Source organism: Zonotrichia albicollis, chromosome 1, assembly GCF_047830755.1.
Source record: "Zonotrichia albicollis isolate bZonAlb1 chromosome 1, bZonAlb1.hap1, whole genome shotgun sequence".
NCBI classification, from domain to species: Eukaryota; Metazoa; Chordata; class Aves; order Passeriformes; family Passerellidae; genus Zonotrichia; species Zonotrichia albicollis.
The window spans coordinates 5,304,520-5,327,670 of record NC_133819.1 but is presented as its reverse complement, the minus strand read 5'-3'; the positions used below and the strand labels follow the sequence as shown (position 1 = coordinate 5,327,670).

The 23,151-nt window shown below is 45.5% G+C and overlaps 1 protein-coding gene across 7 annotated transcripts in view; it reads right to left on the bottom strand.

Annotated features, from left to right (window-relative positions):
* The window catches only part of LOC102069926 (sodium channel protein type 5 subunit alpha), a 218,491-nt gene extending 197,080 nt beyond the window's left edge, over positions 1 to 21,411 (bottom strand). For 4 of the 7 annotated variants that reach the window (XM_074547507.1, XM_074547323.1, XM_074547581.1 and 1 more), the window contains exon 1: positions 21,154 to 21,411. The gene's annotated coding sequence lies outside the window, so the exon portion shown is untranslated. Of the gene's footprint in view, positions 1 to 15,007; positions 15,997 to 18,653; positions 21,086 to 21,153 lie in introns of those variants that run through there. The other 3 variants (XM_074547688.1, XM_074547439.1, XM_074547380.1) reach the window with 3 other exon arrangements.
* Between the last annotated feature and the right edge of the window lie 1,740 nt (positions 21,412 to 23,151).

The window sequence follows — 23,151 nt, the reverse complement described above, 5'->3', positions numbered from 1 at the left end:
AAACAATGCCTGCCTTTGGATGAGCCTGAGAAACCACGATCAGGGCCAACAAGACAAACAGATCTGGGGGTGAGACTTGAGGCAGCTGGGCTCTCTCCACTGGGGATAGCAATGACCTGGCATCCTGAAAGTGGTAGGAAAACTCAATTTTGGGTTCTGCCTGGAGGGCAAGAAGTTCAAAGGGCTCTAAACTGGCCTGTCGCCAGAGTGAGAGGAGTGTTTAACTGGGTGCCTGTAAGATGCATTTCAAACATTCCCCTAAAAATGCCATTTCCATCTAAGTCCTACCGAGGCAGGCTTGCTCCACTCCTCTCCCAGTGAAGGAATGCAGCAATTATGCCCACAATGGGAGATCATCTCCCTGCTCCAGAGCCAAGCTGCTTTCCCATCAGTCAGCCCTGACTCTGGAGGCAGCTCCTACCTCAAAATCAGCACCTGACAGGCAAACTCAAGCTGCTGGCTTTGAAAATATGAAGGACAAGGCTTCATGTGTCAGGAAGGCCAAATCACACTTGGGATTGCTTTTTCTGGGCTGGTCAGTGCAGATGTGAAAGGTCTCCATGATCCTTAGGAACCTTGTGCTCTATTTCTCTATCATGAGCCCTTCCCATGCAGCCTGTATACACCATAAACAAAAACTCCACAATTATTAACCAGCTTGTGCTTTTCAGTGCCACACATGCTCACCCATCTCTAGAATTCAGGATTTACTGTCTGCACCTCCTGCAAGTCTTGTCTTGAAGGCAGCCCCAGGGCTGCTGTCAGGAGGCGAGTTAATACAAACTTTTTTCCCCACAGGAGAGTTCATCTATTTGTTCTTCCCTCATTACTGTCACTTCTGTATTCCTTCATCCTGTGAACAGATCTGTTCAGGTCAAGATGCTGAGAAAAATCTGGATTGCAAAGTCCAGTGTGGTTGGTTATACAGTTCCACCATGAAAACCAATGACTCTACTTTGCAATCCTTTTCCAGAAGGTGCAGCTTGCTTTTCTCTCCTGAGCTGACAGGAACCTTGAGGAAAGTCAGATGATTTTACCTCCAATAAGATAAAGCAGACTGAAGTCCAGCACAGAGCTACCTCCATGTGATTTAAACAAAAGTTTTTTGGGCTTTTTTCTTTGTTTTGGGCTTCTTATCTGGCATATGTCCTGAGGGTCAGCTGTGACCTGGAGCATTATTTCTGCCTGTAGAAGATTTTCTTTCAGGTATACAAAAGATATGAAATGGAGATCACACCAAGTTCATTCAGATCTGTGGCACTGCAAGGATGCATTATTGCAACACACTTAACGGAGCTCCAACTTTCAAGACTCTTTTGTCAAGAATGTAGTGAGGCAATCTGCCTTCTGAACAAATCACACCACTTGAGCACATTACACATGAAATACACATCTCACTGCTGATTCACTCCTGTGCATCATTCAGCAGGAAAGACCTTAGCAACAAACTCCAAGAAAGATTTTAGCCTCAGCTATACCAGTACTGATGCAGCTCTCTGTGATGTGAGCTGTGTCCATAGGACAGACCCTGCCTCTGGAATTCACACATACTGTGAAAAATATCTGCCCTCAATCTTGGCTGAATTCAGAGTAGGATAATTGATATCTCTCTATTCATTTACAGCTGAATGCAGATTTCTTAGCTCAACTTTTGAGCTGCCATTTGGGATCTGGAGGCAGCTGCTCCTGTGTCCTCCTCTGCCAAAGATTAAAAACTGGTCCTGTCTTAGCCACAGCACAACAAACCTCAGCTGTAGAGTGATAGGTGCCTTTGAAGTCCTCCTCACTGTTGTGGTGTGATGTCATGGTTTGCCTCAGGTTCTTCCCTGATAATTCCCTGCCAGGTGTGTCAATCACCTCTCCTTTCCACACCCTGACCCCTGCTGAGCACTGTCTGTCAGTCCTGGCATTCCAGAAGGGCACTGAGTGCTTGGCAGAATTCAAAAGATGCCCTCTACCTCTGGCCGGTCATTGGGCCATCCAGGTGTCCTTTGTCCCTTAAGATGTACCTGGTTGGTGGCTTCCTACCCCTTTCCTCCTGCTCTCCCCAGGGTTAAAGGAACAGCAACATGCAGTTCAGAGAGTTCTGTTGGAGCTGTTGCTGGATTCTGAGGCCTGTGGGCCAGAATAAAGTTCTGGATTGAAACCCTCCATCAGAACCGACACCTTTCCTACACCATTGCCTTAAAGCTTCTCCATCAGAGGCAAACCTGAGGAGCACCAGAGCCCCTGCATGGCTGTACTTGTCTCCAAGCATTCAGCTGCAGTGTTCAACCAGCCAAAGGTGTCTCTGGGGTGAAACATCACAGTTGCTGCTATTTGATTCAGTACTAAAGGCCAGACAAGCTCAGGTCTGTCCTGTCTGGCTATATTGGTAAATATTCCGATACCTCACAAAATAGCAGATAACACTTGAGGCTTGACTTTGCACTTGTGCTTGATCAACACCCAGCTCAGAGGAGGTGGGAAACGCAGCGTGACCTCGGTGGCATTTCACACCTTCACCTTCTCCTCTCCTGTCCAAGTAGAGCAGCAGCCGCACCTGCACAGGCAGGAGCTGGTGCCTGACCTATGTGCCAAGAGGGGCTGCAGCTTCCTGCGCTCCCTGGTTCATTGCTAATGCAACAAACAGCCCTGGGTGTGCAGGATCGGTTGTGACAAGCTGGGAGAGTTCCATGCGTCAGATGATGAACTTGTTTTTGCCACCAGCAGGTACAATTGTCTTTTCTGCTGAACTAGCAGCACACTTTCTTCTCCATTTGCTCTTCACTTCTCCCCCTCTTTGACTACTTTTTAAATATTTTACAGATGCACTCTGGTGGCTAAGCTCTCCAGCACATTTTCAGCAGTTTTGCTGAGCGTGCATTTTCAGAGCTTGTATGGGGGTAGGACCACGGTTAGAGCCACTCATGCCAACATGCTTTGAATGCTCTCCTGTTCCTGCAGCACAGTCTTGACATGCACAGCAAACTCCATGCAGAGAAAATGCTGGGCAGACCCCAGGAGAGGCATATTCTGAGGGCTGGAGAGCAGCACAGACCTTGCAAGACAAAAGGTTTTCTGTATTTCATCACCTAAGCAGCACATTTTAGCCATCCTGCCTCAGCAAAGCACATGGAGAGAGCACAGATGCTCCAAGCTCACACATCACCAATGCAGAGGCACCTCCTGGCAATGTCTGGGGTCACACAAGGCCACACACACTGTGCTCTTTCTCTACACCTGATTAACCATGTAAGGAATGCTCACACTGTTCCTGACCATGAAAACACTGAATCCAGTGCTGTCCCTTGGGGTGGGACGTACTTCTGCTTGGAAGGAAGCAAAAGCAAGGCAATGGGAATGGGGAATGTTCACCTAAGCAGAATCCAGGCAGGAGTGGGAAGGATTTGGGAAAAATAAATGAATGGTGGTGAAGAGAGAAGTTCTGGAAAGATATGGGTGGAAAGATCCTTCATTGGGTCCCTGGGACTGGAAGGAGCTCTCTGTAGAGGTTTGAAGAAATGGACAAAAAATTTCTTTACTAGGATATGGTGTAGGGGTAACCCTCAGGCTGTGTCATTCCTACAACACTTTGGGCATGCAATTTGCCCTCAGTTTTACCTCTGAAAAGTAAGAAAAACTGTGTTCTTTGTTGTAAAAGGATGATTAAATGATTTCTGTCCAATTACATACCTTCCGATGAGGTTTTTTTCTTTTGTTTGTTTGTTTTGCTTGGTTGGTTTGGGTTTTCCCTTTCCAGCTATCTCATTTTCTCTTCTTTGAAATCCAGTGCCTCATTTTTCCAGCTCAGTGTCATCAAAAACCCAAGTACCTCACTCAGACAACTCAAGAGTACCCAAGGCAAACACAACTCAGGCTGATCTCCCATTCTCAGAAACACACAGGCTCTCCTCCCTGGATTGCTATTCCTCTCATCCAAAATTATAATTTCCTTTCCCTCAGCTGCTGCAGACCTTCCTTTGGAGGTTATCTCAGGCCAGCCAAGCTTCCTTAAGGCTGGCTGAACTGGGAGCAACTGCAGAGTGATCAGTCCAAGTGGATCAGTCTCCAGGGAGCTCTGTCTGACCCTCACTCCAGCCCTGTGATCACTCTGTTGTGGCTTCACCCATTCCTTTCTCCTGAAGAAACAAGTGAGGACTCACAGACAATAAAACCCAGGAGCAGTGTCTGGACAATCAACGCCCTGCCCCTAAAAAATAACACTTAAAAATCATGGCAAGTGACACAAGGTGTGATCCTCTCCTTTAGCTTAAATCTAAAGACATGTGCTGTTGATCACAGCACCCAAAAATCACATTGTCACCCAGTAAAATCACATTGTCATCCAAAGATTTCAGCTCTGTGATCCAAATTTTTTTGCCAATTCCAATAAAAAATTGCTACTTCCGTAACAAAGGAGAGACATTCAGCTTTTCAAAATACCGATGAGGTCCCTATGAGTTATTCAGGCATAGAAGTCACCGCTCATCAAAATAAGGTTTACTCAGTCTGTATTTAAGCATTTCAGAAAGAAACTGGCCTTGCAGCCAACATGTTATTGCCTGGATCAGCATTATATACATGGAGGTGAAAAAAAAAAGTAGAAAGCTGTACCAAATGTAAAATGCTGATAGCTGTCAAGAAACCTTGTAAAGCACAACAAACAGCACACAATCACTTTGGCAATCTGAGGCTGTAGAGTGGGAAGGAAGGCCAAAACTAGGAGCACCAAACACACACAAAACATAATTTATGTTGCTAAATATACCACTGAGGGAAATGCTTATAGGGCTAAGGGGATAATGTTGAGACTCATTATTTTGGCTGCAAGACTCCCAGGCTCAGCAGTGCAGGGAAAGGTGAATCCCAAAAGCCATTCTTTGTCCATTCCTAATTTGGAATCTGTTGGATTTCTCATTAAGAGCAGTGGGGGATGATTCACAGCTCAACACATCCCAGTGCTTGGACTGAAGTGCTCTGTGTGCACAGAGCAAGTCCTCAGCAGAGCATTAAGAAACCCATGGCATTAAGAAACCCAACCCATGTTGGGGACAACAGGGGTGTCCCTGCCTCCATCCCCCAGCACTCCACAGGATCCAGACTCCAGCACAAGGCAGAGCTTGATGTTGGCCCAATTTCCCAGTCCTCCCAGTCCCCAGCAGTGTGATAAACCAGCTCTCCCAGTGCAGGGGATGGGGTCATGCTGAGCACACCCAGGTCATGCAGTGCACAGCCCCATTAGAGATCCCTGGACCAGCTCCAAATGAGTAAAAACATCCACAGCAGCACATAACGATAGTAGGTCAGGTCCTAGAAGCAATAAAACCACATTAGCAGCATGTAAAACTATGCTAAGTAGCCTCTCTGGTTTTGCCCTGAAAAAAAAAAAAATAGCCTCCTCCAGTAGCTCTTTGCTGCAACCATTTACAGGAGCGCCCAGGATTGTTTTTTAGGTGCACAGCAAAAGCTTTCAGGGTTTGGGCTGCCCCTTGGGAAGGATGATGTGGACCCTCAACAGCTCATGAAATCAGCCACAGAGAGATATTGCTGCTCTTGAGTGGAGTTTCCTCATGCTTGGGTTGTGTTGCCTGCAAGGTGCATTGGGCAAGAGGATTTGGGCTGCTGGAAGAAGTGATGCCTCCCTGGGGTTAAGGGCACTCCTGTGTCTGAGAGCCCTGAACTGCTGCTGAACTGAAGAAGCAGACATTGCTTCTGAAGAAGCAGACAATACAAGAGTAAGACTTAGAAAATCTCCAAATTATAAATACTCAATTTCCCCCCAAAAAAGTCAGTGAAGCACAGCTTCCCCACCAAGCCACATTTGTGACTATTATTAATATTTATCACTGCTGTGATAAAGAAGATAAATAAGCACACAAGAAAGGTAGATGGTCTCTGCAACAAGATTGTTACAAAGAGCCTAAATTATTTTGCACACAACCCATATTTATTCCAAGGGACATAACCCTACAGCTCATACTGGGATGAAAGGGAACCCAGCAGAGATTGCACTTTTATTACATATTTCTCCATCAAGCAACTGATTAAAGTTTGCATTCCAAGTACAGCTATGCTCTAGGCTTAAGAAAAATCTTCTCATTTGAAAGTCATTTCCCTCCTCTGCATCTGGGACAATCAGCAGCATAAAATAGAAAATATTAATAAATAAATATGCATCAGCCCAGAGTTCATGTTCAGTCACAGCCTAGACTTGTGTGTCTTGCTAATGGACCCCGGCATCAGGAGGTCTGAAAGGTTGAATTCTGGTACTTCCAGCAAATTAAAGAAGACCTCCCTGCTCTGCAGGGATTCAGCTGTGATTTGGGAAGTTATCCTTCCTCCGTACAGACCCTGGTGGTCAGCTCAGCGATCCAGGGCTGCAGCTCACCTCCCAGCCTGGGTTTTCCCACAGAGCAGAGAACTTCTCCCAAATTCCTGAGTGTTTCAGCCCAGCAAGAGTGTGCTCAGGATAGAGTGTCCCAATGGTGCTGTTTTGTTGCAATCTCCAGCCAAGGATGAAGTCAAAAAGGAGCACTTCACTGCTCAGCTGCAGAAGGACAGTGGCTGTGGGATGATGATTTTGATTTTAACCCTGGTGTCACTTTTCTAAGCCTCAGTTATGTGTGGGCTGCCAGCAGAAACACAGAAGGTGGCATGATATCATAACCATATTTTGTGGCGGAATAAAAGGGAATTTATTTTTGCCACCACATGACATGATGTGGGAACTTGTACCAGAGTGTCATGTATCAATATCTGGAGGCTTATAACCCCCTTAGCCTGTCCCTTAATAAAAGGGATGCTGTGAGCTTTGGTGATGTGAAGCAGATCTGTTTTGCTGAGGTTTTCTGCAGAGAAAGAATTTCACCCTTAATGAGATGTAGGAGAATTTTCCGTTTCCCATTTCCCCAATTCTCTTCAAATATCAGCTTATCCTTCCAATCTAGTGTTGGCCAAGTTGTGCAGAGCCTCTGCAGTCACTTTTCTTGGCCCCTGAAAGAGATCAAAAAAGTTTTTACCTCCTATCCTATGACAACCAAAATGCTGCACACACTCCGGAGTGCAAAATGCTTTCTTAAAAAAAATAAATAAAAAGAAAGGAAGTCAAGAATAACATGATAACACATAACACAGGTGCTTGTGTTAGAATAGAAAGAATCAGTGACAAAACTGCAGCCAGAGGAATTGCTGGCCTTTTTCAGGGCAAAAAGGAACTTTTCAAACCCATAAGGAACAAAACGTATCCTTTAAGTACTGTCAGACACAACAGCACAGAAAGGGCAGGAATGTTCAATACCTATTTCTGTTCTGTACTGGGGAAAAATCCATGCAATGGAGCAAGAATATGCTGAGAATGACATTTCACATTTAAGAGCTGTAAAGATGTACAAAAGGAGTCTAAAATATCCTGGTTTCTTTAGTTAGACTTTCTATATCAACAAGTTATGATAATTGAACCCAAGAGTTCCTACAGATTTGGCCAGCATGTACTCAGAATGTCACTGCTGCTTTCCAGAGTACTGGGACACCATGGTGAAGCAGAAGAAAACCACAAGTGTGTCAGTGTTTTATGTGGATAAACAGAAAGATGTGAGGGACTGAAAACATTTCTGCTTTCTGGAGGAAAGTGCAGAAGAGCTGATGCAGGGTTTGGTTAATCAGGGCTCAGGGGACAGTGATAGAAACTGATGGGAGCATTACCCCATTTTGGTTCTGATGTCCAAAGCACAAGGATTGTGCTGATAAATTAGAAAGGTTTAGGGAAGTATCATTAAAGACAATTATGGGCTAGAAATCAGGCTCATAGTAAATGTTGCAAAGAGCTCAATCACACCAAAGGAAATGGAAAGGGATTAATTAATCACAGTACCAGCACCCTTGGACAAACACAGTAAAACAATACTACTTCTTATCACAGAGTACTTTGCACTCTGTCAGAATAATATAGGAGAAATCCAGTGGTCAAGAACTGGAACAAAAGAAATATTAATTAGGCATAATGTGCACACTTTAAAGAAAATCATTTAACCATGCTTTACCAGAGACTAATAACCTACCAAAGACTGAAGGATGAAAAATCCATCCTGCTCAATTCCTCTTTTCTTGACAGTACATGCTGTAGCTGAAAAAACACTAATTATGAGGAGCCCTCTGCTATTCTGGAGACAGAGTAGATGATCACAGTTTTATTTCATGGCTTTATAATCTCTAAATTATGGAGTTGAGCCTAAATTTTCCAGTCTGTTCTTTCTTATCCCACTACAAAAGGAATAGAAAGGCACAAGCCAAATTCATGTACTTGGACTTCACAACACAGTGTGCACGGAGCTCTGTTATAAACTGTGATGGGAGGGAGGAGGAAGACATCCAGATAAAAATGAGCAGATGCAACAGCACAAAATAAAAACCTAGACAGGCTCGGGGTCCCTTGGTACAGGAAGATGTCTCCAAGCCCTGCGCCCTTTCTGCTGGTGTGCTGCGTTACAGACAGGCAAGCATCACCCTGCCACACCACCTAATTGGCACCCAGCCTTCCAGGGAGTGGGAGATAGGCAGCCTAAAAATAGGCTGTCCTCTGTTTTGGCTCTCCCCTCCCTCCATCCCCCCTCCAAGGCACAAGGCTGGCAGTCCAGGGAAAATCATCCAGAAGAGCATCAGCCCCAGCAGAGCAAGCCAGGAGGCGCCTCTGGAGAGGGAGGTGAGGCCTTCACTCTGTCGGGGTGAAGCCAAGCACAGCACAGGGGGGCTGGTCCCTGCCTGCCCTCCTGCTTCTGGGAAAGAGTGATTCCCAGCACCTCCAGCACTGGGGATGCAACCCAAACCCCTGGTGCCGCTGGAGGTGTGGGGAAAGAGCCACACAGACTGCCCCTGCCCTCCAGGATGGTGTCACTGCTGGAGCAAAGCAGCTGAGCTTGGCTTTTGTGGCAGATCCCACCGCAGCTCCTTCATTGTTTCCTGCTCAGAAACTCTTTTCAGCCATCCCTTTACCCTGAGAAGGCCTTTTCTTCAACCATCCATGCAACCTTTGTTTCAAGAAACCAGCATTTGCAAGCAGCAAAGCCTCACAGGACAGTTTTTAATAGGAATTTCATTGACACTGGAGATCCTCACAGGACTTTGATGAACCCTTGAACTTTAGTCTGACATTTACGTGCCTAAAACTCCGTATGAAGCCCAAATTAAGAGATCTTACACTCTGCTATTGATGTATTCTCTCATATGCAGCTTTACAAAGCTCCAGAACATCAGTAACATTTCAGAAAGCATTGGTTCTGCTTTTAACTGGATATGACAAGTCAAAATCAATTAGCGATTGATCTCAATACTGGTTTGGTTTTTTTAAAATTTATTTTTAGCCTGCCATTCAGTAACCAAAGTGAAGAAATGCAATCAATGAAGCAAACTTGCTTTGCAGGAAAGCTTTTTCCTGGATTATAAGACATTTTGGGAAGTTTTTCAAGCTCCTAAAACAACTGAGTAAATAACATTGCTTATTGAATTCTGCAGAGTGCTCTAACAGCAAGACTGATGGGTAGCCTAATACATTGTGTAGTTGCTATAAGCAATGATCTCCCATGCAAATCACAACTTTCACATTCATTAAAGTTGTAGGAGCCTCCTGGAAGAAATCATGTACCAGGGAACCACTCAGACATTTGCAATGCTAGCTGTGACTATAAAACTAGCTTTCAAACTGGCATTGGGAAGAAAATATTCAATGTATTTGACATTCTACAGACACAAATGTGTGAGATGCTGCTTTTTGGGTCCTGCCACACAGTCCTGTAAACCAGCATGCATGCTCAGCTGGCGCAATTTAAAATAAGCATGATCATTCAGGGTGGGACTCTGGACCACAGAAATGAGAGGAGAAAACTCCCTTGTATTCCTCCAGGTTGTTGCTCAGGTTGTTTCCTGCCTGAGCAGGATTTTGGGTCGCTGCTGGGAAGGGGTAACACAGCAGGTGCACAGAAGTTAAGGCAGGGTTGATCCCTGGCCACCCCCAGGGACCATCACACCATAAAAACAGAGCAGCTGGCACCAGCCCCACCTTGGAAAACAAACCTCTCAAGCCCAGGGCTGGTTGTTGGTAGCTGTGTGGCTGTGCAGTGCTGCTCAGCACAGAGCTGCTCTGGGCCCAGGGATGAGAAGCTGAAATACAAGGTGTCCAAAGGGAGTGCATGGGATGAGGGATGGCCCTGAAAGGGCTCTGTGTTTTGGGGCATGAGGGCTGCTGGAACTGATGGGGACAACACTGATAATCTCCACAAAATAAGTTTTAAACCACCTTCCTCCTGATCCTGGCAAACAAACAGCCCTCGAAAAGAACCTCTCTAACAGAAATAAAGCTTCTTACTTAGACCACCCACTGCAAACCAAATCAAGGTACCAGCTTGCCATTCAAATACCCCATTTTCAGTGCTGTGACGCCAATTTCTGTGCTTTCCACGGTTCCTTGTGACTTTTGAAACTCTAAAATAATGCTGCAAAAGTTCCCTCCTGCTCCTTTCCTCCTATAGGTGGCTGGGCTGGCAGGGACACTGTTGAGAACTGAGCACAGCTCATTATGTGCCTTGCACTGGGTCTGCCTGTGACATCCTCATGATGGATGTCAGAACCCAAGAAATTCCTCTGGCTGCCCTGGAAGACTCAAGTCCCTGCCCAGGGGGCACAGAGACCTTGGCACAGAGCCCAAGACCCCTGTGCCTTTGATTTAGCCCTTAGAAAAAACAATTACCAACCTTAGATGAAAATTTGCAAGCCACAAAAGTTTAAGTAGAATAATAATTAACTTGTCACAAGGTAAAAAAAAAAATTTTTGAGGTTTTTAGAATGAGAGTTCAAGAAGCAAGATAGAGGAATCTAGGCATGTCCAGCCTTTCTCCTTCTTCTTCTTAGCCTCCGTCTTCTGTGATGTTGGCACTTTTAGATTAAAGTAGAAGCTCACTGTCTAACATAGGTGATAGGTATTAGAAAATTATTGTAAATAATGTACATGTGGTTTTTAGTATAAAAAGATAACACTGCCCTGAGGGTGGCCAGTGTGCCTCAACCCAACCTGCTAGACAGACCTTGGCAGGTTAAGAAAGAATTTTATAAATAAGAAAAAATAAGCAACCTTGAGAATGAGACCTGAAGAGTCCTAACTCCTTCTTTGACTGCCAGGCTGGGAAAAAGAAGCTTGTATGTGTCTCAGAGTCACTCTGAGCAGCAGAGATCCTGAGAGATGGTTCCCGGCCTCTGCACTGGCTCTGCCTGTGACATCCTCATGATGGTTCCCAGCTTTGTACCACCATCCTCTATCCTTTGGGGTCACAACGCCCTGTTTCTGCCCATCAAGAAAAAAGGCAACCAGCACAAATCTATATCACTGCCCAAGCAAGATCCTGAATTTTACACATTCATTTTTTTTATCTTGACATGTTTTTTTTTTTTATCAAATAATTAAACCCTATATCCCTACATTATCCAAATCATTTGTCACCAATACACCTTCAATTAACCTTCCTCTATATTTCCTAGTATCAAAAACAATAACCAACAGTCACCATCACTCCATAAGAAGACTTTATCCAGTTCTCAGCTCTGGAAGCACACCTTGGGCACTAGGGCACAGGGAATGAAGCACTTTGATCTGCAGAGGGTAGGTTTGATTCAGCAGGGAAGGCAAAGGCTGCAGCAGAGCGAGGCGAGGAGGAGGGGCCCCAAGGTGGCTCTCAGCCACCTCCATGCTCCTTTGATCCCAGGGCCATGCTGGCTGCAGGCCAGTCCCTGCTGTGGGCAGTGTTAATCTGTGCTGGCCACGGGTGCCTCCCGGGAGGCTCGGTGGCAGCTGGAGATTACCGGGGTCAGGGACACCCTCCATTTTCCCTTCCTCGCAGCAATGGGCAGGGCTGGGCTGGGGGAGAAGCAGCCACAGCCTCGCTGCATGGGTGCACACCAGGCAGGGGATCCTCAGAGAGATCCCTGCTGCCTCTCAGCCTGGTTGGCACCAGCTTCTTGCAATAGCTGGGCACATATGTCCCATCTGACACCACAACAGACAGGCCAGCTCCCACCAAAATGGACCTGTAAATTGCATTTTCAATATCCTTGCTTTATTCCTGATTTTTAAAAAATAAATACATAATTTTATATTATATTTTTTATAATATAAAAGACAAATAGAAGTTGTCCTTTACATACAGTTATAAATCCCCATCTGATGCACATGAGTGGGCAGCAGTGCCAATACAGTCAAACATCCCCCCTGCAAAGAGGGAGAATCAGCTGCAGGATTAAAGAAGAAGGGGACATCATCTTTGTCCCTCTGTCACCTCCTCCAGCCTTTCAACAGGATCAAGCTCTCTCACAGCTCAAGGCACCCTTGGTACCTGACCCCTGACACCCACTCCTCCTCAGACACAAATCTCCTGAAGCCAATGAGGGTCTTCAGCAAGCTTGGATCCAGTGCTGAATCCACATGATGGAGCCTTTTCAGATCATTTCAAAACGCACTCAGACCCCAGGGCTTTGTTTGCAAGCTCCCTTTAAAACAATGCAATTACAACCTACACCTGGCATTACCTGATCTCACAAACCTGGGTGGTGGAGGTGAAGCAGTCACTGGCCTAACAATGGCACACTAAACATAAAATAGACTATAATATGGAATAACACAATAAAAATTCTGTAATGTATATGGCTGGGTCACCATTCAGTCACCTTCTTACATATAATGCTCTTTTGAGCCTCTCTACTCTCAATCCAGCAGCATCCTTTAACAGCACTTGCAAATACCAAACCTCCCTTAGTCCTGAACCTCTGAATCAAGTTGTCCAGTGGGTTCAAAAGCTACAGAATAAGACAGATGCACACTGGTAAACCAATGGACGATCCAAGCAACAAAAGATGAGTTTCAATGGCTTATGCAACTAATGACTACACAGAAAATCAGAAATTCCTGTGCAACAAAGGCATTATGCCGTTATTTCTTATACTTTATAAATCTAAGTACTAAAGGGATACAAAAGACATTACATCTGGCATAATAGTTAATTAAAAACCACCTAGGAGACAGCCTTAGAGAATTCCAGAGACACAATGATGTTTTGAAATACAATGTCGGATCTGAAGAAGTCAAAAAGAGCTTTACCTTTGGCTTCATCAGGCTCTGGATCAGGCCCTTAAAATAGTTCTGGAAATGCTCCAGAAGACTTATTTCAGCTACATTTAAGCTCTGTGCTTTGCAGCTATTCAGTAATTTTCTCTGTTAGTGTTAAACTGTCCAGGGGACTTTTCTGCTCGTAAACAAATCCTCCATCTCCCTTCTGTCGCTTTTACATCGACACTGCATCACTGACTTCAATAAACAGTCTCCTGATCCACCCTGTTATGAGACACTGAGCAGAATTAGGCACCAGAGATGTGTCTAAAAGCCTTGGTTTCAGTTCTGAACATCACTTAGACTAATTAATAAAAGAAAACCACAGCCCAGAATGTTTCAATGTTTTTGGATCACAGCCTCATGCGCAGCCACTCGCCTTGTTCCCAGGAGTCTACAACCATCATTTTGGGGTTTCTTTTTAGTATTGTTATTATTATTTTTGAGGGTCTTTTATGCCATTCTCCATACCTGTGTAAAAAAAAGGCAATATGTAACCCAGTGCAGTGTTGCCAGGTTCTTTCTGGCCTGTCCTTAGAAGAAGCTAAAAAGTTTTACTGGGTCCTGACTATTGAGCACACAACACTCAGAGCAAGACTTGCCAGCCCAGAACTGCCCAGGTTCCACAATACAGGGAAAAACCCAAGAAACTTTTAACCAAAAAGAACAATTTTTTCCAGACGTAACAGCACTTGAGGAGCAGAACTGTGTTCCACAACTGCCAGAAAAAGCAAGTTGTTCATGCCAGGACATCTGTACACCTTGCAGGTGCTTGCTCAGGCACCGTGCGGACGCAACAAAACTTTTGGAGGTTGTCAAGTGGAGCAAATTCATAGAAAAGCAAACTCAGTATAACTCAAGTAAAATTGCCACCAAGGGCAAGGGAACTCAAGAACCCAGGGATTTTCCTAGGAAAGTTTCTACCCCAATTTCATCTTCCCATGAAAGATCCAGAGAGTTCAAAACTGCCTGAATCCAGCAGGAACAGGAACATGATGGACCTACAGGAATTTTTTTCTAGAAGCACTTAAGTACTTCTTAAGCTAAAATACTACTACAGAGGTGTCATAAAATGATGGGAAAGGGGACAGTTTAACACTAACAGAGAAGCACAGAAAGGATTTATTTAGTCTTTATTTTCCTTTATAATTATGATAATTCCTTTTTCTTAATTATTCCTTGTAGCTATGACGTATGGTTTCATAACAACTATTTACTTTTCTCCCTTTATCTAACAGCTGTCTGCTGAGAAAGATGGAAAAATAAACCAAACACGTTAAAACCAAGATAAACTATTCATATGCCATGTATAATTGCAGGCTATATTTAAGTCTTTGTACATTATCTTTCAAATTATATTTAGTTTCAACAGGAGGGGGAAAAATCCCCCTTACTTTCTAAAATTAGCCACAGAATTTGTATATTGTTTTCAAACCCAACTGCTCTTCCTCAGAAACTTTTGCCAAGGAATAATAAATATCTGTAGACAGGGAATCTGCCTGGATCAGATGCATTTTGACATTGGCCCACTGACGGTCACCCAGAGCGCAAAACGGGGGAAGTCCTCGGGGAAAGGGCTGCGTAAATCTGGATTAGCTCTGCTGAAGTCGAACAAATCGATCTGGATTTACGCCGGCAGAGCCGAGGAGAGGACTCATCCCTCCGTCTGACGGACGAGGGGAAGGGAAGAGCTGCGGGAAACCTCGGCAGACCCGGGGAACTTGGGGCGATCTCCCGAGGGACTACGGAGCGGCTGAATGGGAACTACAGGCGCGCACCGAGCCGGACCGGCCCTCCCGACGTGAGACGCTGTTGAAAAGAGATTAAGAGATGGAGGAGGGGAAAAAAATAAATAAATTAAAAACTCGTTGAGATACTTGCAGTGCTTTGCAGACCGTCTCGCTGCAGACACGGCTGGGCAGCACACGGGGGCTCAGCGCGGTGCCGGAGCTGGGGACGCGCCGGGGGCGATGCGCGGTGCCGGAGCCGGGACACAGGGCTGGGGACCGGGCTGGGGACGCAGCCGAGGCGATGTGCCGTGCCCGAGGTTGGGGACAGGGCTGGGCAATGCACCGGAGGCGATGTGCTCGGCCCCGGGGAGGGAGAGAGGGCGGCCGCGTCACGCCGCGCTGGCTGGACTAATATGGGGAGCAGCGACAGGCAGAAACGCGTCCGGAAGGAAAGGACGAGCTCTGTAACACGAGAGCGAAACGGGGCACGGGCACACACCCGGGGGGCTTGGGGAGGGTCTGGGGCTTCCAAGGGGATGGCACCGGGGTGGAAGGCACAGGAGCAAGTTTGGTGCAGGGGGGTCCCTTCCCCGCAGCACTCAGCTCTATTAAACGCAGCGTAATTACCCTGTTATAATCAGGCAGGTATTTTAAAGAGGCTTTAGTGTGATTTTATAATTGTGCATTATGTAACGTGCTAGCAGCGTGTCAGGCCTCAGACAACACTAAGTGCCTGTCTACAGGTCAGGCTGTAACACTTTAATGATGCTCCTTTCTCCTCTGCCCAAAAGCTTCCCGCTAACATTGCTCTCCCTAAACCTCTGCCCACTTCTGGTGGCTGCACGACAGGTGAAAACAAAACCTTCTTGACAGAGTTGCTCCTCTTTATGAGCTTTACATCATGGGGAGGGGGCTTTTTTTTTTTTTCCTTATCATTACTTTCTTTAAAGTTCATTTCCCAGGGCAGTGTCTGACCTTGCAGCAGGGACGCTCCTCAGAGGGCTGGATTGGGCTGGCAGTGGGGCACAAAATCTGAGCTGGCTCCTACAGGGGGGGATTTTTTTCTCTGGAAATTACCAGAAATTATCCCTCTGCTGTCCTGTTTTGGTTTCCCAAGCCCAAAGTTCTGTTAAACATGAAGCAAAGCTTGTTAGACCCAACTTGCTGCAAGCCAGCCAGGAGCACCAGTGGCGTATTCAGCCTCTAAAAGAACTGTCCCTTTTAGGGGGTAAAAGTTACCATGTCATTATGATAAGGAAAAGAAACATAGAAAAATCATTTTAGAACTAATACTGTCTTTAAGAATGGATTTTGGCCTAAAAAGTTAGTCTCTAATCTATCTTTAGCTAATAGCTAAAGATAATAGCTGTGTCTTAAAAATTTGCCCATGAACAAGTTTTTCCACAACTTTGTATGACACAGATTTTTTTGTTTTCTCTAAACACTTAACATCAGTAGGGAAAAACAAAAACCTCAGCCACAACCCCCACTTCCGGAGACCCCTTGAGCACCCTGAAACCTGGCTTAGTGTTCACAGTGAGCCTTCAAGTGCCACGAATATTGAAAATGACTCATTTCTTCCAATACACCTTAATTATGCCCATGGTCTGCTTTCAGTCACCTAACTTTTATACACTTGCAAATAAAATCAGTAAAACATTTTTAGATATTTAATACTAGAGTTGGATTTAAAACTAATAAGGTACACATTGCAGATGTCTTTCAAACAATAACTTGAATGCAGAGTAGTTTTAGTGCCTTAGAGATCCAGAAAGCTTTAAAAAGAATCTACAACCTGTTGGCAGGGTTCTCAGCATTGCAGTAAAAAGAAAAAGTTTAGCAAACTGGGAAAACTCAATTCAAGATGAGAGATGAAACAAATAATCCAATAAAGTATGGACTTACTTTTTCCACAACATAAAAGTAAACTTGTAATTTTATAATTAAATAAAAAAAGGGTAAAGGGAAAACTTGCAGCTTAGCAGAATTTTTAATTTTTTTTCTGCATGTTTTGGTACAACAGTATTATTTGATGTGTCAAATCTCTACATTCAAAAAGCTCTTGCAATATGATGATAAAAATAAAACTCAGGCCATTCTTGTTATGCAGAACAGTGATTAACAAAGGCTTTGTTTCATACAAAGAGCAGTGAGGCATGTTTTTGCTATGAAAGATAAGGGATCTTTGGACAAAAATTTGGACTTTAATGACTCACAAGGTGACCTCCTGGTGGGAGGCCAAGCCACACTTCCTCAAAGGTGGGAGTGTGAGAAGAGAGGGAATTTTTGTGGTTCTTTTGCCATCTTTCATGGGAATTTGCCTCTGTGAACTCACACTGGTTAGAAACCAGAAAAGGAGGGGTACAAACAGTGGTTGTGACAGCTGGTACTGCATGAATTTAACAAAATTACTCTGTCCTGAGCCAGCTGAGGGACTGGGACAGGGGATAACTGTAATATATGTGTTCTTATTCTTCTCCCAAGCTGAAATCTGGGATCTCACTCACTACAAATGGACAGTCTGGAGCTAGTACCACCAGCTTCAGAATAATTGGGAAATAAATAAGAAAACACAATTCTAAGGGAAAGAAGATACATTATAAAGGTGAGCAGATCACCTGCAGCTGCATTGAAAGGAAGACACCGTGTATGCAACAGAGCAGAAGGATCCTACACAACAAAGTTTCTGAACTACCTGGGTCTCTTCAGTGACACAAAAACTGCCAGAAGGAGAGAGGAGTTAGGGACATTCCAGTTCTGGAAAAGTTTTCTTTTCCTCATTATTAGCAACTCTAATTACTTTGAAAGAAGAGCAATGAGATAAATCCTGTAGAGCCAGAAATGTGACCTGATTTCCTTCCTGATTTAGAAACTGTCACTTTGCAAGAGAAACCCAAAGAGACGGAGCCAGGTCAAAGTGGGCTCCTCAGTTTGGTCTGCAGAGTAAATAATAAACCAAGATCAATAGAAACATTGCCAGGGTTTCCTTTTGGTAGGTGTTCATAAGGATGATCCTTTTTAAAGGATAAATAAACACATGTTTATCTGAACTGATTGCAGTCATCCATGACACCATGGAAGAGATACTCACTACAAGCAAACAGAAATATACCCAACAGATTTCATGTGTTTGCTCCAGGTTAGATGGTGAAAGAAGGGAAAAGCAATGACAGAACTCCAACTATAAATTGCTTTATACCATGATTAAGGCCCTACCTTGAGACAATGTGTGAACACAAGGCAGAAATTCAAGTGGATATTTAAGAGTGATACTGCTTCTGAGTTACCAAAGTTCTATTTCAGAGAACGGAGAAATTAGTTGTTGTCATCTTCTAACAATCAGGGCTATAATTTCCCAGAGTAAATAATCAGAGACAACTTATGAGGTAACAATTTTCAGGAGAACCGAGCACCTACCCTCTCAAAACAATAGGTCCCTTCTATGTTTTTCAAGCTGAACTTTCAAAAACTAAGGCACTAAAGGTGACAACAGATGCCAACAAGTTAATCCTGAAAAGTAGGAGTAGGATTTCCAAATTACCACCAACATGGATTAATATGCAACACAAAATGTTCTTTACTCCCATACATGCACAAAGGATTCCTTCAAGACACTGAACAGAAAAAAGGTAAGGAGAAGTTAAACCAATCCCTATCTAACATAAATAGGATATTTCAAGAAATTTATAGTAGCTATATTTCATTAATCTCCCAGTCAGGATGACATTTCCCATCAGTAAATTTTTAAACATAATTTTGACAACGTGTTTAGATCAAGAACACAGTAACTACTCAACCTTTTCCTGTCACATGTAAAGGTCCTGGGGGGCAGTAGTTGGTGCCACAGGCGTTAGTCCATCACAGCAAGAACCGAGGCCACTTTCTGGTTCAAGCCAGGAATAAAATGCTCTCAACTCTGTTGCAGTTTTAAAGTCTGTACCCATGAGCTGTCATTCAGAGTCACAAAGTCTCGTGGTCCACATACCCCCTTCATGGTCAAGGTATTTGGGCTACATACCGAATGATGCAACTGAATACCTCTGTGACCTCTGACGAATGATTGAGGGCATGAAACAGGATCCGTTCTGCCACACTGTACAGAGCCCTGGCATGCTTTAAATCTGCAGGGCTCCTTGCAGCACAAACCACTTCTGTGTGAGAGCTCTGGCTTTAGAAGCTGACCCTTCCTGCCTGTAAAACCCTCAGAGCCTCAGACAGAAGAGCAAAGTTGCTCTGTGGATGATTCAGAGCGAGAGGCAAGAGCTGAGAAAAACCACGTTACAACATCCAACTCCAGTAATGAGCAAGTTCAGTAAAACATTAATCTGTGATTATTCCTGGCAATATTGTGATCTGCCCCCCTACCAAAGTTACATAAACTCCACTATTCAAGGCTGAGAGCTCTTGGCACATTAATCTAAAAATGCCGCAACTTCCATTGCTTACATCTTGAGACATTTGCCCCAAAAAGACATGATATTTTTTATTAAGAACCCTCTGTCTCTGAAGCTTTTTGTCAACCACATTTGCCACTTGAAAAGGCTACACAAGATTAAAAAAATACTAACAAAACCAATGGACATCACTCCAAAACCAGCTGTATCATTCCCATCCCATGGGAATGATGCTGGGCTCCCCTCAACTTTTTTGGAACAGCATCTCATCAAGGCAATGCACCCAAAACCAGCAGAAGCAACACATCCAAAACCACCACTTTCTTGGTCCATTCAAATCAGTGGGCTTCACTCCTCACTGCCTCACAGCTCTGACCTTTCCAATTCTCTGCCACCACAAGCTTATGGGATCTGCCGGATCCATCTGCGTCTCCACCTGGTCTGCTTCCCCACGCCAAAAGCACGGATCAAATATACGTGTCTGGAAACACATCCCTGCTTTTTCTTCATGTCACCCGGGGGGGAACCCCCTCGCTGGTTTAAGACAACAGGAAGCCTCCAAGACCACTTCTGCCAAACCCCGAAATCCTGGGAAATTGCAGCAAAATGAACTTCAGCACCTTGGACAGGACACAGACGGAAAATCGCCGAAATCGGCTCATTGGCCCCGAAAATGCCGTGCCTGGACGTGACCCTTTAGGACACATCTGCGGGCCTGTTTATTTTTAGTATTGACAAATCCTCTTTGAATCACCGTGTTTATTCCACCATCCACCCTGTGTTTTGGGGAGAGCTGCTCTCCAGCCCGGCAGGGGCAGAAATCGGGGACACCAACTCAGGATCCAAGGCTCGTCTGCAGGAGCAGCCTCTGCCCCGGCTGCGACTGGAAAAGCTCAGCTCAAGCACTCCCAAGGCTCAGCTCACCCTTTGCATGGCCAAACAGGACCTGTTGCCATAGACGTGCCTGGCTCGTGTGCTTATTCACTTTTTGGAAGCTCACCCCCACCTCCTCACCCAAATCTCCAAGAAAAATATAGTTGAAAGGTCTGATTTATTCCCATTGCAGCCACGCTTCAGTTGCATAAGTTTTGCTTTAATTTAGCTTTTGTTCTGTCTCACGGTGCTCCCAGTATGTCACTGTTCCCCTCAGGTCTGCCTTGATAAAATCATTATCACCTTGCTGGAGTGCAGCAGAGCTCTCCCAGATTTGCTTTTATTTACATGAGCCAAGACAGGTTTTTAATTTGTGACTCCAAATTTTTTAAGCCAAGGTGTTCTACAAACAGCTTTGAGGTGCTTGGTGCCACTAATAAACACACTTAAAATATGCCAGTTCTTATAACAAGTAATACCAGTAACACCCTTGCCATGCAGAAGAACGATACATTTCCCCTGCCGCCACAGAAATGACCATTCCAGCTCATTTCTTCCCTTCAACACCTGCCACTACATTTCCACTCACACACTTCTGACACCGGATAACATCAACTGAACAATCGCAGAGTATTTTCTGCCTTGCTTGTTCTTCCCGGCACTTCTGGGTGCAGAAACAAGATGGAAACTACAGCGAATCTCTGCCAGAATTACCTTTAAAGAGCAATATGCATTTCTATCTATATAGATTTTATATCCTCTGCTTCTACAGCCCAGCACAAGCTTTGCTGTGCCAACTTCCCTCCGTTCCAGCCCCCGGTCCCTCTCCGCACCCGGCTCGGACGGGACGGTCGCGGTGCCGGTGCCGCCTCCAGGGAAACTTTGGGAAGGGAAAACCCCAGCACTGCTCATTCCTCCTCCTTGACACGCTCTGAACCGGGCATCCTTTCCGTTTCTTTCCTTTTTTTTATTATCATTTTATTACCAAGCAAACCAACAAACGGAACAAAATAAAAAGAGAGAAACTTACATTGGTTTATTTAATTTTTCCTGCTAAACCACCAAGAGTCCCAGAGCCACTTCATTGTATCCACAGAGTTTTAGTCCGCGAGCGGTCCCGTCCCGCGGGGAGCAAGGGCCCGGCTGCCGTGCGCGGAGCGCGCTGCCCGCCCGCCGCCGAGCGCGCATGGCTCGGAGCCGCCGCGCCGTCTGTGCGGCTGCCGCGGGAGCGGAGCGGAGCCAGCGCAGCCCCGGCCGGGCGGGCGGGCGGCGGGGGGGAGTGGGGAGGGATGGAGGGGAGGGATAGAGGGAAGGAAGGAGGGAGGGGAGGCGCCGCCCGCCCCGCCGAGCGCGGCCGGGGCGGGCCCGCAGCGCCCCCTGCCGCCGGTGGGGCACGGCGTGAGGGGAAATGGCGGGGAGGCTGCGGGAGCAGGCCGGGAGCGGAGCAGGGCGGAGGGACAGGCAGGGAAGAAGAAATTGTGACAGAAAAATGGGGAGGAAAGAAGGATGAGAAGGACTGAGAAGAAAGGGATGAAAAACGGCCCTGTGAAACGGGATGATGGACTGCTAGAGTCATAGGCTTGTTTAGTTTGGCGGTGGAAAATGTGTGAGGGAGCGATATTGTCATAGAGTTGAAAATACCTCCAAGAGCATCAAGTGCAACTCTGAAACCAGCATGGCTAAGCCCACCACTAAGCCCTGTCCCTAAGTGTCACATCTGGTGCCATGGTCTAGGGAGTGAGGCGGGATGAACACGACTGGGGAGAGGAAAGGTGGGATGGGAAAGGATGGGGGAAGCTGCAGTGGAAGTGGGGGTGCCATGGGGACCTTGGAGAGAGAGAGGGTTTAATCAGGGTTAAGGGGATGGAGGAGATGCACTGGCAGCAGGACACAGCAAGGGATCCCTCAGCACACACAGGGAGGCGTGAACAGTGCCAAAGCTTGACCACCCCCAACCAAATCCCAATCCTCCCAAAACCTAATAAATGTACATATCAGGTGGGAGTGAGCACCTGCAGCTGCCTGACCCAGTGCCCCCCGCCTCAAGGAACAGCTCCCTAGGTCATGGTTACAGCACAGCAATTCCAGTGAGTGAAAACAGCAGCTTTCACCCAAAACAGGCTGCCCAGCAGTGACTGGGAAGATCATAGACAGATGGATGTATGTGAAGAGAGCAGTAGAATTTTCCAGCCACGTGAAGTGTTCAGGGTAGTAAAACTGAAAGAAACTTCTGAAAAATTGAAAACAACACCAAATTACTGAGGTAAAACAAAAGAGAGGGTGGTGTTGCTTTACTGCCTCGGTGATGTGTTGGGAAGTGTCTGCGGCCGCTCTGGAGAGAGTGTGGAGCTGTTACAAATACTCAAGTGACAGCAGCTCAGGCTGGGGAAAGGTGCTGGGAAAAGAGCAGATCATTGAGGGGAAAAAACTGAGGGGCTGCAGTGGCTCTGGGAAGGCAATTCACTCAAGAAAAGTGGACAACTGAGGAAAAGCAGGTGTGCACTCTAGGACAAGCTCATGCTCAAGGAAATTATTGATTGAGGGATTAAAAACGTGCAAAGATTCTGGAAATGCAGGAAATAATGGAGTGTATCATAAGGAAGAGCTGGGTGAGGAAGAAGAGAGAAGGATCCGATAAAAGGGAGTGGAAGTTAGAGACTGGAAAGAGATAACAAACAATGGGAGATGGAAGGGAATGAAGACCAAAAAAGGGAGAAAAAATGGACCTGGGGAACAGAGCCTGTGAAAGCTTAGAGTAGCACAGAAAGATGTGAGAGGCAGAAGACAAATCCTCAAATGTTAACTTCTCAGCATGAGGATGAAGAGTGGCTGCTCAAAGGGAAGCAGGTTCTCATGAGGACATGAAGAGATTATGGGGTGGACGCATCTTCAACTCCATAAAGGCAAATGGTGAGTCCTTGGCATCTCAGCCACCGTGCCAACACATCTCTGCAGGACACCTCTAAATTACAAGAGCAACAACATCTTTTCAGTGATATTTAGTGGATTTCCAATATCTTATTTAAAT